General features: G+C 39.6%; 1 protein-coding gene across 1 annotated transcript in view; it reads left to right on the forward strand.

Moving 5' to 3' along the window:
* Positions 1–2,492: 2,492 nt before the first annotated feature.
* Positions 2,493–15,100, forward strand: part of frmd6 (FERM domain containing 6) — a 188,603-nt gene continuing 175,995 nt past the window's right edge. The window contains exons 1-2 of the mRNA XM_048537817.2: positions 2,493–2,574; positions 5,455–5,545. The gene's annotated coding sequence lies outside the window, so the exon portion shown is untranslated. The remainder of the gene's footprint in view (positions 2,575–5,454; positions 5,546–15,100) is intronic.

Raw genomic sequence — 15,100 nt, forward strand, 5'->3', positions numbered from 1 at the left:
CAGTCATTGATTTCACAAAGCCTGGTTTGCCTTGGTCACCATATGTAAATAATGGCAAAGGAATGGGACTATATACTTCCCTTTTTTTTCCTGCAACTATACCACTGACAGAGAGAAAGACTTGTGCTAAGGAGACAGTAAAGCACTGCTTCCCAAACTGTGGACTGTAACCTCACTTGGGGTCATATGAACTGTGTTGGAGTTGTTAGCTACCTCTGCTTTGACACTGCACCAACAGCCTAGCCCAAGTGGATTGCCCTACTGTCACCTTATTCAATTTTCAGTGTTAGCATCTTTCTTCTTCTGACATTTAAGAATATCAGGGGCTACACTGGCTAAGGCTTGAGCAGTCAGAGCTCCCTGTTGGTCACCATCAGCTGGCTGACTTGTGTTCATGGGGGAAGAGGGGCTGAATATATTGTCGGTGGGTGTGTTTGAGGAGTGGGGGAGAATAGGGAGGGAGAAGGCCTCCAGTGAATCTTCAATCATTGTGGAACATGGAGACCTTGGCTGAAAGCTCATTTGCCAGTTGTACTCTGTCTGTTCAGTAGCAATTCACTTTCCCTGGATTAGGAGAAGTGTGAATCCACACAAGTTAGTTATCTTGTTGAAATGAATCCATTTAATTTCAAAACTGTTCTCTGCACAGCAGAATCCATGGTGGAGCTGCAATCTCTGGGACTACAAATGCTATGTGATAACCTCAATAGAAAATTAAATACTTATTTAATTATCTCACATTAGAATCAGTGATGCTTAGATGGCCTTTAGGGAATCTCAGTGTGGTGCTGTTATAGATCAATAAATGTCAATTGCATCCACTGCTTCATGGCCAAGGTCAATGAGCTGGAGAGACTCAGATCAAGGAATGAACTGGTGAATATATGAAGCAATAACATTTTTCCAAAAAAAAAATTTCAAGTTTAATATTTGTGTATTAATCTAATAATCCATGAATTTTAATAATTATGTCCTGAATGTTACAATGATGCTTTATTGCTTTCTTTTTCTTGTTGGTGTTCAGGTACACATTAATTTTGAAGTGTTAAAGTAGTCATAATGGAAAATTGCTTCAGAAGTAAGGGACTGTTGATGGGGGAAGATGATTGTCAGAAAAGAATTAAAGAGACATCAGTTTGGCCATCTTTTCATCTAACATTAACTTCAAACTTTTGCCAATAATGGCCCTCAGAGTAGAAAGGTCTCACGGAATACAGGGAGAACTGGCCCTGTATTAGAATGCAGAATTGGCTCAAAGGTAGAAGACAGATGGTGGTGGTGGTGGAGGGTTGCTTTTCAGATTGGAGGCCTGCGACCAGCAATGTGCCACAAGAATCGGTTCTTGATCCACTGCTTTTCGCCATTTATGCAAATAATTTGGATGTAGGAGGTACGGTTAGTAAGTTTGCAGATGACAACAAAATTGGAGATGTAGTGGACAGCAAAGAAGGTTACCTCAGACTGCAACAGAACCTTGATCAGATGGGCCAAGGAGTTGCGGATGGACTTTAATTTAGGTAAATGTGAAGTGCTGCATTTTGGAAAGGCAGATCAGGGGCAGGACTAATCCACTTATTGGTAAGGTCCTGGGGAGTGTTGCTGAATAGAGACACCTTGGAGTGTGGGTTCATAGTTCCTTGGAAGTGAAGTTGCAGGTAGATAGGATAATGAAGAAAGCGTTTGGTCTGCTTGCGTTTTTTTGGTCAGCGTATTCGGTATAGGAATTGGGAGATCATGATGCAGTTGAACAGGATATTGGTTTTGCTACTTTTGGTGTATTGTGTGCAATTCTGGTCTCCCTGCTATAGGAAGGATGTTGTGAAACTGAGGAAGAATGTTCTGTGGAAGGGTCACTGGACCCGAAACGTTAACTCTGTTTTCTCCTTCACAAATGCTGCCAGACCTGCTGGCAAATGGTACTAGATTTATATAGGATATCTGGTTGGTATGGACAAGTTGGACTGGAGGATCTGCTTCTGTGTTGTATATCTCTATGATTCTATAACCATTCAATTAAACCAATGCTTTACTTAACTGAGCAGCACATAGAGGGTCTCTAACCCTTTTAAACGTGGGCCTGCCCAAATCCACTGCTATAGCAATTCTACCATATTTTTCCACACAGCAGTGGCAAATTCTCTATATAGAGATGCTGTATAGGCCTGCCCAGCAATTCAAATCATAATGCCCAGTAAAAGGAGTCAGCTTTTGGCCTGGCCAAAGATGGAAGAGCTGCATTGGCTGACTTCGCTGCTAATGTTCAGGCCGATGTGTATGCATGTGAATGGCTTGATCTGTAGTATATTAAAAATCAGGACGGAGGTGTTTTCTTCATCGACTTTTGTAATTCAAGGTTAAGGTGATGGGTTGGGCCAAGATGAAGTAATCAAATATTTTGAGACTGGTGTTTTGTCATTACATGTTGCTGAACAAGAATTATAATCAACTGAACACGTTAGAACTAGAATTTTCAAACAGTTACTTAAAAGCCTGCTCATCTCCATTACATGGAAGACTTTTGTGTGATTTAAACGTGAGTGATTAAGTACTGTCCCTGAAACAGAAATTATGAAGGTTTGTACTTTTACACTAATTACTATGCAGTCTTACTAGCTGCAAACCATAAACTGCCCCGGCTGTCTGTAAAATGGTTAGAATAACTTGTTTGTTATGTTATTCAATGACTTGCATAATTCGATGGGATTACAGAGCTATTTCTGCAAAAAGAAAGTCTCTGCTTTTAATATGAATAAGAACTTATTAGATCAAGCAATGCCTTACTGATGTCAATTATAAATGTATAGCCACCACCTTCTTAGAAATTTGCCGGCATTGCCCAGATTTGTACATCAACACAGGCATCGGCAAGCATATGGAGAATATTTTCTTGAAGAGGTGCAGATTTATTCGGTAAATAACCACCTACCTATTTTTGTAGCACATTTTTATTTGATATTGTGAAAGGCACCTGGTTGTGTAGAAGACAGAGATGGTCAGAAATTGCACAACCCCAGCCCTGACCTCAAGATCGAATGTTTATTGAGCATTAAACTGAACCAAGAATAATCAAAGATGTTGAAGTAAGAGACGTGCCTAATAAGCACTCATGTGTGTAAAATGGCTGTTTGTAAAAATGCCTTCACGTTTCAGAGGGTGTAATGCATTAGTGAGGCTAATTTGCAAAGTTTAGACAATTGGATCCCAAATAAGTTAGGAATAGTATTAACTCAGTAAAGCTTGATGTGCCATTTAAAGAATAAATATTTTCTGCATTAAATCTCTCAGCATCCAGGAATCATAGGATGACCTTATGTTCCGTTTGACCTCTGACTATGTTTTCTAATTAAATCAAACCATTACATACAATGATTATACACAGACTTTACCCTTGAATGACCTAATTTTCAACTGAATGTTAACAAGAGGGAGAAATTTATGGAAACCTGAAACAATACCAGAAAGTGCTGGAAAACTACAGGCCAGTCGCTGCCCAGAAAATGTTTCTTTGGAAATTCGCAATCATTTTAAAGCATAGTTTTCTTTGTAATACCAATGAGTTAGAAGAAGTGATATAACAAAGAATCAAACAAAGAGTTCTTAAAAAATTAAATGAAGTTACTCTGAGGAATGTGAACAAGCTCTCCAAATTGTTGCATCTAATACATTCTGCAAATATCTCAGCCTTGTATATCATTAACAACCCAGTCTTGACAGCTCTCTGCAGCAAAGAATTCTATTGACTCACTACCCTCAGAAGAAATTCCTCATCAACTGTCTTAAATGAGTGACTCTACAATCTGAAGTTTTTCCCCTCTGGTTCTAGATTCTTCCACATGGGGAAAACAGTATCTCAGCATTTACCTTGTCAAGCTCCCTAAGAATCTATGTTTCAATAAGGTTGCCTTTCATTTTCTAAACTCCAATGAGTATAGGCCAAACCTACTCAACATCTCCTCATAAGAAAACTCCCCGTACCCAGGATTAACCGAGTGAATTTTCTCTGGACTACTTCCAATACCAGTATTTCTTTATTACCTTAGATAAGGGGACCAAAACTATTTACAGTATTCTAGGTATGTCTTATTAGTGCCTTGTATAGTTTTAGCAAGGTTTCACTCTTTTTATCCTCAATTTCCTTAAAAACAAAAGCCAGCATTTCATTTGCCTTCACTACTGTTTGATGAACATATATGCTGGCTTTGTGATTCATACATGAGGACCTGGCGAGGTGATGGCCTAGTGGTATTATCACTGGACTGTTGATCCAGGTAACATTCTGGAGACCTGGGCTCAAATCTTGCCATGGCAAGTGGTGAAATTGAGAGTCTAATGATGATTATGAATCCATTGTCAATTGTTGAAAAAAACCCATCTGGATCACTAATGTCCTTTAAAGCAGGAAACTGCCATCCTTACCTGGTTTGGCCTACATGTGACTCCAGACCCACAGTGATGTAGATGACTTAACTGCCCTGTGGTAAATTAGGGATGGGCAATAAATGCTGCCTAGCCAATGATGCCCTCATCTTGTGAATGAATAAAAAAAATTCTGCTGTGTTGTCATTTACTTCAGCCTTTCTCAAATTAAATAATATTCAGCACTTCTGTTCTTCCTGCCAAAGTGCATAACCTCACATTTCTCACGTATGTCAACTAGCTTAAACAGTCTATACTTTTTGTAGACTTTGTATCATCCTCACCAATTTCCTTCCCACCTACTTTTGTGTCATCCATACACTCGATATAGTACATTCAATTTCTTTATCCAAGACATTTATATTGTAATTAATTGTTGCCCAAGCAATGTTCCCTGTGGCACGCCACTAGTTATAGGTTGCCAGTTGAAATTGCCCCCTTTACCCCAACTCTCTGCCTTCTGTCAGATAGCCAATCCTCTTTCAGTTTTTCATTATGGATAGAACTGCAGATGCTATAAATCAAAAACAGAAGTTCCTGAAAAAGCTCAGCAGGTCTGGCAGCACCTGTGTCGAGAAATCAAAGTTAACATCTTGGTGACCCTTCCTCAAAACCCTCTATCCATGCTAAAATAACAGCTCCAACAAGTGGGCCCTTATCTTATTAAGTGGCCTTCTGTCTGTTATCTCAAACACCTTTCGAAAATCCAAAAATATTACATTCACTGCTTCTACTTTATCTATTCTGCTTGTTGCTTCCTCGAAAAGTTCTAGTATCTTTCTCAGACTTGATTTTTCCTTTGTAAAGCCATACAGACTCTAATTGATTATATATTGTATTTCTAAGTGTAATGCTATTAACAACTTTACAATAGACTCTAATATTTTCCCAATGACTAAAGTTAAGCTACTGGCCTCACATTAGTTGTTTTTCATCTCCGTCTCTCAAATAAGAATGTTACATTGGCAGTTTTCTAATCATCTAGGGAATTTTCAGGATCTAAGGACTTTAATATTAACATATTTATTTTACACACAGAACATTACAGCACAGTACAGGCCCTTCGGCCCTTGATGTTGTGCCCAGCTGTCGTACCGATCTGAAGCCCATCTAACCTACACTATTCCACGTATGTCCATCTGCTTATCCAATGATGACTTAAATGTACTTAAAGTTGGCGAATCTACTACCGTTGCAGGCAAAGCGTTCCATTCCCTTACTACTGTCTGAGTAAAGAAACCACCTCTGACATCTGTCCTATATCATTCACCCCTCAATTTAAAGCTATGCCCCCTCGTGCTCACTGTCACCATCCTAGGAAAAAGGGTCTCCCTATCCACCCTATCTAACCCTCTGATTCAGGTCCATATTCACTTCTTTAGTCTTTAATCACTCCTTGTGAAACTTGTCAGGCTTTTTGTCAGAGTTAGCACTAATTACTTTATAAGTTATTTTACTTCGTCAAACTTAAAAGTGTTGAGCAATGGAATCTTCCTCTTTATTGCATTATTATTATTATTATTATGCACTGAAATAAAGACCAATTCTACTATCCACTACTCTAAACTAATGCATCTGTGTAGCTGTTTGGCTCTCTCTCAATATTTCCTTCCTTATATACTTTGCAGCCATCTTAAACCCAAGACTAAGTCAGGCAAATCAATCCACTTTACTGGTTAAAGAATTGATGACCAGAGGGCAGAATTTTACAGTGATTGCCAATGAAACAGAGGCAATGTGAGGGAAAAGCCAGTGGTTAGGTTTTGGAATGCAATGCCTGAGTTGGATAATGGATAAAGATTCATTTTAGCCTTCAAAAGGGAATTGGATAAAATGTAAAGGACAGAAATGTTGCAGGGATAGGGAAAATAATGACAAGCCATAATAATTGGATTGTTGTTAAGAAATATGAGTGCAGATTCAAACAACAGAATTGTCTCTTAGACTGGATATTTTGTTATTCAATTATACTACTGTTTTTTATTTAGCTCTGCATTATTGGCGTTGACACTCCCAATAGAATTTTCAGCATAAACAGCCAGGGGGCATATTTTCCTTTGTTCACTGTTTTCAGTAACATGCAGAAAATAATATAAAGCAGGAAACACCACTTAGTAAACAGATTTTAAAAATATTCCCAGATGCTCGGTTGCTGTTTCAATTGAATGGAGCATGTTTTTCTCTTAATAGAATAAAATAAATATTTAACAAGCTCAAAATGTATATTGGAGGAAATTTTCTCTTAATAGAATAAAATAAATATTTAACAAGCTCAAAATGTATATTGGAGGAAATTTTAAACCACAGATTTGATTGTTTCGAGCAAATGGCCAGGTATAAGACACTACAATTTAACTCAATCCCAAACTACCCACTTCCAATCTCAGATGGTCAGGCCGGTCAGCAAAACCATTAAGATGTTTGAAGGCTTCTAGATTTGACAAGATTTAATACTTTAACCCAATGAAGGCTAAGTTTTCTGGGGCTCAGGAAACCAGCAGTCAGGTGGTAAAGCTGCTGAGACATGTAAAATTTGTCCTGTATTTAACTTCAGTCCAACGTGCAGGAAATCATTTCTTCCGGGTTTTTTGTCCCGAAATCTTGCTCCACCCCACTCTCTTAGTAGTCCTGAATAAACATTAGGGTCATTGCTCTTACCACAAGAGCAAAAACCAATGTGTCCATTCTACCCTGACAGTGAATCCATGATCATGGGCTGTGTCAGGTTTAGTTTGCAATGATTGCCTGCATTTAGTGTTATTTCAGGTGAACACCGGTCACGCCAAATATACAAAATATAAGCTTGGAACTCATACTTTTGCTGTGGATTTTGGAAAGAAAGTCCTGGAACATGCCAGAACTTTAACATCTGGCCCAATGTCCAAAATATTCAACTAGTTTGCTATGATTTAATGTCAATTACATTTCATTCCACTAAAATTATTGCTCCAGTCTAAGCAATGTCAAAACCCAAGGTACAGTACGGTGATATCTGTCATTCTTGTATAAAAAAGACGAGTTGAAGTGCTCTAAAAGAAGTTAGAAAGTAAATTCTTTTGAATTAAAACCAGAAAAAACAACACATTGTATAATGATATTTTTTGAAGAAGGGTCTAGGCTTGAAATGTCAGCTTTCCTGCTCCTGTGATATTGCTTGGCCTGCTGTGTTCATCCTGCTCTACACCTTGTTATCTCACATCCTATAAAGCATTTGTTTCATTCATTTTGACAGTCCGATACCTTTTTGTGAATAAAACACTTCTTTATAGCTGAAATTATAAGTGAAAAACAAGTTAAGGCATCGACATATAAAAATGATATTTCATGGACTCAGTAGTACAGTGCAGAACAGGACCTTCGGCCCATCGAGTCTGCACTGACATAATTACCACCAAAGACAGCTAATCCCGATTTCCTGCATTTGTCACAAATCCCTTAATGTTATGATATTTGAAATGATCATTCAAATATTGTTTAAATGTTGTGCCTTCCAGATTTCCAGCGCCCACTGAATAAAAATGTTTTGTCCCCAAATCCCCTCTGAATCTCCTGCCCCTTACCCTAAAACTATGCACTCTCGTGATTGCTTCTCAATCAAGGGGAACAGCTGCTCTATTCACCCTTTCTATACGCATCATAATCCTATACACCTCAAACATCTACTCACTCAGTCTTCTCTGCTGTACAGAAAACAATCTAAGCCGGTCTAGTCTCTCCGTATAGCTCAATTTCTCCATCACAGGAAAGATCCTGGTGAACCATCTCTGTACCCCTGTAGTACTAACTCATCTTTTCTGTAGCGAGGTGATCAGAATTGTGCACAGTACTCTGACTGTGGCCTGACCAATGCTCTATACAGCTCCAACATTACCGCCTTGCTCTTATATTTTATGTCATGACTGATGAAAGCAAGTGTCCCATATGCCTTGAATATCTGATTCACGTGCTCTGCCAACTTCAGGGATCTGTGAATAAATACCCAAAGATCCCTCTGTTCCTTAAAGCTACAGTGTTTTGCCATTTATTAAATACTCCCTCCTTGTGTTTCTTCCTCCACATTGCATCACCTCACGCTTATCAGGGTTAAGTACCATCTGCCGCTGGTCTGCCCATCTGACCAACACATCTATATCATCCTACAGAATCATAAAAATCCTACTGTGTGGAAACAAGCCAGTCAGCCCAACAAGTCTACACCGAAGAGCATCCAACCCACACCCATTCCTCTATCCCTGCTTTTCCCTTGTCTAACCCACCTCACCTAAAAATCCCTGGGCAATTTAACATAGCCATTCCATGTATCCTGCACATCTTTGGACTGTGGGAGTTGAGAGCCTGCGATCCTATTAACCACTCCACAAATCTTGGTGTCATCCGCAAACTTGCTTAACATTCCCTCCACATTTTCATCTAAATCATTCATATATAACAAACAACAAGGGTCCCAGTGATCCTTGTGGTACACCGCTGGACACTGGCCTCCAGTCATTGAAACAAACTTTGTAGCCTAATATTATGCCAGTTGCTGATCCATTTTACCAACTTGCCCTGAATTCCATATGCCTTAATCTTCGCAATGTTTCCCATGTTGGACCTTATCAAAAGCTTTGTTAAAATACATTTAAGCTGCATCAACTGAACTTTCCACATACTTGATTATATTTTCAAGAAATTCTAACGGATTTGATAGGCATGACTTCCCTCTGACAAAGCTATGCTGACTATCCCTAATCAACTCATACCTGTTGAAACGGCTATTACTTTGTTCCCTCAGAATTTTCTCCAATAATTTCCCTACTACTGACATGAAACTCACCAGTCTGTAATATCCTGGTTCATCTCTAAACACCCTTTTTAAAAATTGGAACCATATTTGCCATCCTCCAGTCCTCTGGCACTTAATCCATGGCCAGAGAGGAATTAAACATTTGCGGCAGAGCTCCTGTAAGTTCCTTCTATGACTCCGACAGCAGCCTGGGATGGAATTCATCTAGGCCAGTTTATTTGTCTGTTTTTAAGTCTGGCAGAGCTTCCAATACCTCCCCATTTCCTATGTCAAACTGTGCAAGTCCCTCATAGTCCCTTTCCTGAATTCTATACTTATGTTCTCCTTCTCCTTTGGAAGGCCCAAGAGATCTCATTCAATGCCCTTCTAATGTCCTGCAGCATCACACACTGATTGTTCCTTTGATCCCTAATCGATCCTATTCTTTCTCTGTTTGATCTCTTCTCTTTAAAGTATTTATAAAATATTTTAGAATTCTACCCAATCCTGTTAGCAAGATCTCTCTCATGTCCCCTTTTTGCTCTTCTAATTGCTTTCTGAAGTTCCTTCCTGCAATTTATATTTTCCTTTAAGGCCACAGCTAAATTCCTCCCTTTGGACTTGCTAAAAGCCCTACTCTTCTTCCTCATCCAGCCCTGAATTGGCCTAGATATCCAAGGTTCTCTGAACGTATTGCTTCCACATTTCCCTCTAAAGCACACATGTACACTCTGTACTCTCTCCAGCTCCTTTTTGAATGCCCCCCTGCTCCATTGCTCTGCTGTAGATTTACCCACAAGGAACTGTTCCCAGTCTACTGTAGCCAGATCCTGCTTTATTTTAATAAAATCTGCCTTCCCCCAGTCCAAAGCTGTCTTTCCTATAGTAAGGTGTATTTTGCAAGCCAATTTTTGCCTTTTTCAAAACACATTTAATATACTGTGTTGTGGATGCCGTTGTTAAAACGCTCCCCCACTGCCACATTGAACACTTTATGCAACTTCTTTCCCCAGAATCAGATCCAGCACTGCACCGACCCTTGTTGGGCTTTCTACATATTGATACAAAAAAAAACTTGCCTGAATACATTTCAAGAAACACACCCCCTTTAACCCCGTAGCACAATGACAATCCCAATTAATGTGAGGAAAGTTGAAATTTATTATAATTACTCAACTGTTCCTCTTATACACCTCTGAACTGTCTACATGTTCACTCCTCTATTTCCCACTGACTCTTTGGGGGCCTGTAATATATTCCAGGTAAAGTAGCTGCCTCTTTAACATCTGAAGTTCAACCCACAAAGCCTTGTTTAAGAATCCTTCCAAGATATCATCTCTCTTTATTGCGGTACTTGGCTCCTTAATTGTTAGCGCTATGCCACCACCCTTTTACACCCTCCCCGGCCTCACGTGAAAATCTTATAGCCTGGAACATTAACTTGCCAGTCCAGCCTCTTCCTTGACCATGTTTCTATGATGGCAACAATATCACACTTCTATGTATCGATCCACACCATTAACTCATCTCTCTTACCTATTACACTGCTGGCAATGAAGTAAAGACCTTCCAGCTTTGCCTTACTCTCTTGACACTCAACACAGCTGAAGTCAATCTAACTTACTTCCTTTGCTATAGCATGATGTGTCTTTGTTTCACTGATGTTCTGTGACCCCACCTCCTGCCAGACTAGTGTAAACTCCTCCCAACAAGCAATAGCCAACCTGCCACAAGGCTGTTGGTCCCAATGTAGTATATGCCCCACCTTCTACAAAAAAAAAGGTGCCAGTGTTCCAGGAATCTAAACTCACTATCTTGCGCCAACTCTTGAGCCATGCATTCATCTGTCCTTTTCTTGTTTCTAAACTCACTAGTTCGGTTCCCTCAAAGCAGGGAACTGACAAAACAAAGTTCATCGAGGGTGAAATCAACAAACCCAAACTCGAAATGGTTTAGTTTTTATGGGTTGTATCCCATTGCATAACCCTCCTTGGCGACAAGAGTAAACAATGATTCCATAACCAGTTAGCAGAAGGTAGTTGAGAGCTGTTTGCTCATCAGCGACTTTTTCAATTTTCTCAGAGGGATAGTTTGTCTTGACTTATGTCTGGTCTTTTGTGACAAAAACTGTATCAGTGAATAGGAATAGTCAAATCTTATACTGTTGAGCAATTTCAATACCTACATTAAATGCTCTATTGGTATAAAAATGCATTGCAAGCTTCAGGCTGGTAGTGAGATTTGTACTAGCAATTAGAATGGCCCAAGATGCTCCACATCAAAGGTGAAATGACAAGTGAAATTCTAATTAATTTTTTCCAATATGAGGCATGTTCTAACTCTTCCAGAATTTACATTTCATAAGGGGAATTGACATAATGGACAGATACTTCCCCACGGGCTTTAGAACCCACTTCACTGAGTGTCAGAAACCCGCATTGTGTCACAATCACCCCGTCTGATTTTCCTTGAATTGACCAATTAAATGCCAGGAGGACTGAGTTTCTCTTCAACTAAAGATAATGGGCTGACTTTTATTGCTGAAAGGCCAGATAAAGTGCACCAGCTCTGAATAAGTAAAAGAATTAATTTTCCATTTGAGTGTGGGAGAGGATGCTATATGATGGAGGGCTCCTCTCTTCAACTTTAATGTGACACTTGGGCCACTACTGGGAGAAGGGCAATGCCATCAACGTTTGATCTGCAACTACTGAACCATTCTCCAATCCTTCCAAGAAACCAAAGGCTGACTCAAACTCCAGTCAATCTCTTACAACAGGCCTTAATAAGTTTTTAACAAAATGGTTAGGTAACCATGCCCCTCCCCCCACCCTGTCAGCCCCAGAAAAGGCTAAGAGTGGGATGGCACCTGAAAATTGGTGTATGTTAGACATAGAGTTCTGAGTTTTGCAAGCACGGTGTGGCTGATCTTGATTGTGCCTCAGAACACATGCCCATCAATAGATGTGATGCTTGCTTTGGACTATATTGAATAAATAATTGGTTCTGTGCTAAGAATTAATCCAGAACCTAATTGAAGACTATCTGTTGGGCTTGCAGTGAGATGAATTTGCATTAAAAGCTACATATATTCAAATTTCGGGCCCTGTCTTAAGCAGGCAAAAGGAATTATTAGCAGCCTTTGGATTTGGAAAGAATGGGTTAAGTATTGTCAATCTCTGCTGTGTTCCCATGGCAACACCCTGGCCAATCAGAGTCCACATGTCTGGTTTGAAAACTAAACTTGACAGAAAATTGTTCTTGCTGCATCTTTAAGTCAATGACAGTGTAACCAATCTGTACCCTTTTCTCATATAGTACACTACTCATAACTGGTGTCCTTCTGCCAAGTTTGTTTCTTGTGGTCTAGACCTGATGAGTGCAAGATGAAAAGCTTTGAATCGTGTCTCCTCAAGCCAAGTTTTACACTACCAAGCAGTGAATCATTATTTACTGATTCAAAGTGATTTGTTGATCCAAATTGATAAGAATCAATTTTAGCAATTATGTTTCAATGAAAAATATATTTAATACAAAAGATTGTTCTAACTGTTAAATATTCATACTGTGAACTAATTTCAAAATTTAACAAATACACACTGAAAATATTTGTAGAATTAAGCTATATCTTTATAGATAAGCTGCAAGGTTGTTCTGTAACTTAAACAGCACAGAGATTGCTGGAGTAACTCAGCATGGCAGCATCTGTGGAGAGAAAGCAGAGTTAATGTTTCGAGTCTGGTGTAACTGTTCTTCATAATGGACTGAAAACATCAATTCTGTTTCTCTCTCCACAGATGCTGCCAGACCTGCTGAGTTTCTCCAGCAAACACTGTTTCAAGTTTCCAGCATCCACAGTATTTTACTTTCATTCTACAATTTAATCTTTTCTGCCTTTGACCATTAGTCCACTTTTATGTTATTCCTTATACATGAAGAAAATCCTGATAATGACACTGAAACTAGCAACACATTCACTGCACTTGTATTATGCCAGAACACATTATTTTGTGGACAGTGATCACACTTATATCACACTGGCCATAAAACTGCTCAAAGATTAGTTGAGCAGCTGCTTTTGTGTGTTAAGTCACCAGCAGAGCAAGATTTTCTTCACGTCCTGGGAAGTCAGTGGAGTTACCTTCATTGACTCTCATACCATAGCAACATCATGTAGAATCCAAGGGACAACTTGTCAATCACGATCATGCCCTGTGCTGTAAAGCAAATTGCACCACTAGGATCAATAGAGTGATGCAAAGAAAATACAAGCACTGAGGTCAACTGGTGAATCCACAGCTACATAGAGAATTGAGAGATGTTTTCATTGGAGCTACACTATATAATGAGATCTTGGCTATTATTGGACATAGGTCGTTTGGTAACTGAAACAAAAATCCTGCCCCAAACTTTGTAACCATGCTCTGAAAATTGAGCCTCCTTCCAAAACAATGATACACAAGACCAATGGAATCTTTAAAACGGTGTTGCAGCACATGAGTATAAAAATGGCTAAGTACAAATGGGATTAAAGTCAGTCTAGCTAAACAAACTATATGTCAAACGAAGTGTAGAGCTGGATAAACACAGCAGGCCAAGCAGCATCAGAGGGGCAGAAACGCTAATGTTTGTCAGCCTTCCTGCTCCTCTGATACTGTTTGGCTTGCTGTGTTCATCCAGCTCCACATTTTGTTATCTCAGATTCTCCAGCATCTGCAGTTTCTACTATCTCTATATATCAATGTTGTTTAAAGAAAATATTGAATAATTGATGACAAAAGCATGAGGCAAAACTCTTTGTGCTTTAGCGGCATTTTAATCTGTTTTAACAGAAGGAAATCCATTTCCTGATGCACATGCATCAAAAAGAATTTTTTTAAAAATCACTAAATTGTGCCAATTCTTTTCATTAATTTCAATTTCCATGTTTTTTGGGATGGAGACCTCTTGTGTTGCACATACTTGTGATGATGCCCCACTAAAACTGAGCATTTTAAAAGTGGAAAGATATCTTTATTTCTTCATCTTTATCTCTCCCCGGTGGCTATATCTCCTGTTAAACAAGTTGGCGTTGTGGTGGTGTTCTGCATAAATGTTCCCGACAGCTGGTGCTTGTGCACTTACTTGTTTAAATAATGTGCATCAATCATTCGAATGGTAAATTTAATCTGGCATTATGCCCTGTTTATGACCATTCTATCATTAAAAATGACACAGCTTTGGTCTATAAGTGAGCAATTGCACAGATGCTGGTATCTCTTCATCAAGTCACCCTTTATTTACTTGTGCCCAGTACTCTAGTGGTGACCAGCCAGCTTGGAGTCAGTACTTGAAGTGAGGAGATTCTCATCTCCTGGTTATATGGGGCAGCAAGGGCTTTCTGGTTGTGGTTTTAAACCTGGGCCAATCAATGACCTCATAGTGAATGTGGTCAATCTGATTCCATTCACTATATCCTTGCCCCCGACACCTCCACCAGTCCCTGATGTAAGCCTGGTCTTTCCCTTGTAGCTCTTCCTGGGATGTTTATGCCCCAAGCCTTGTTCCTCTGATTCAGACTCTGACACATAAGTGGCATGTACAGGTCCAAAGCCTGCTCCTTGAGTCCAGAGTGTCGCGGGAGAGTTTCTTCCTTTATTTCCCAGCAGTAACGGTATCGAGGTTGTATTCATCTCAGATTCTGAGGTTTGTTAGACATTAGCTGTAGGGGGAGAACCTACAGTTGCTGACAGGCCGTCCAGCTCTTCTGAGGGGCCAGGTATGTTTTGCTCCTTCCCCGTTTGAGGGGTAACAGCTTCATGAACATTGTAAGTGGCAGTTCCTGACCTCATGTCAATGTCGCCTCGTAGCTACACAGGGCCACTTCATTGGTTCTGGCACCAAACTTTGTTCACCTGAACTAAACTGTCTCTCGCTTAA

This window comes from Stegostoma tigrinum, chromosome 10, assembly GCF_030684315.1.
Source record: "Stegostoma tigrinum isolate sSteTig4 chromosome 10, sSteTig4.hap1, whole genome shotgun sequence".
In the NCBI taxonomy this organism is placed as follows: domain Eukaryota; kingdom Metazoa; phylum Chordata; class Chondrichthyes; order Orectolobiformes; family Stegostomatidae; genus Stegostoma; species Stegostoma tigrinum.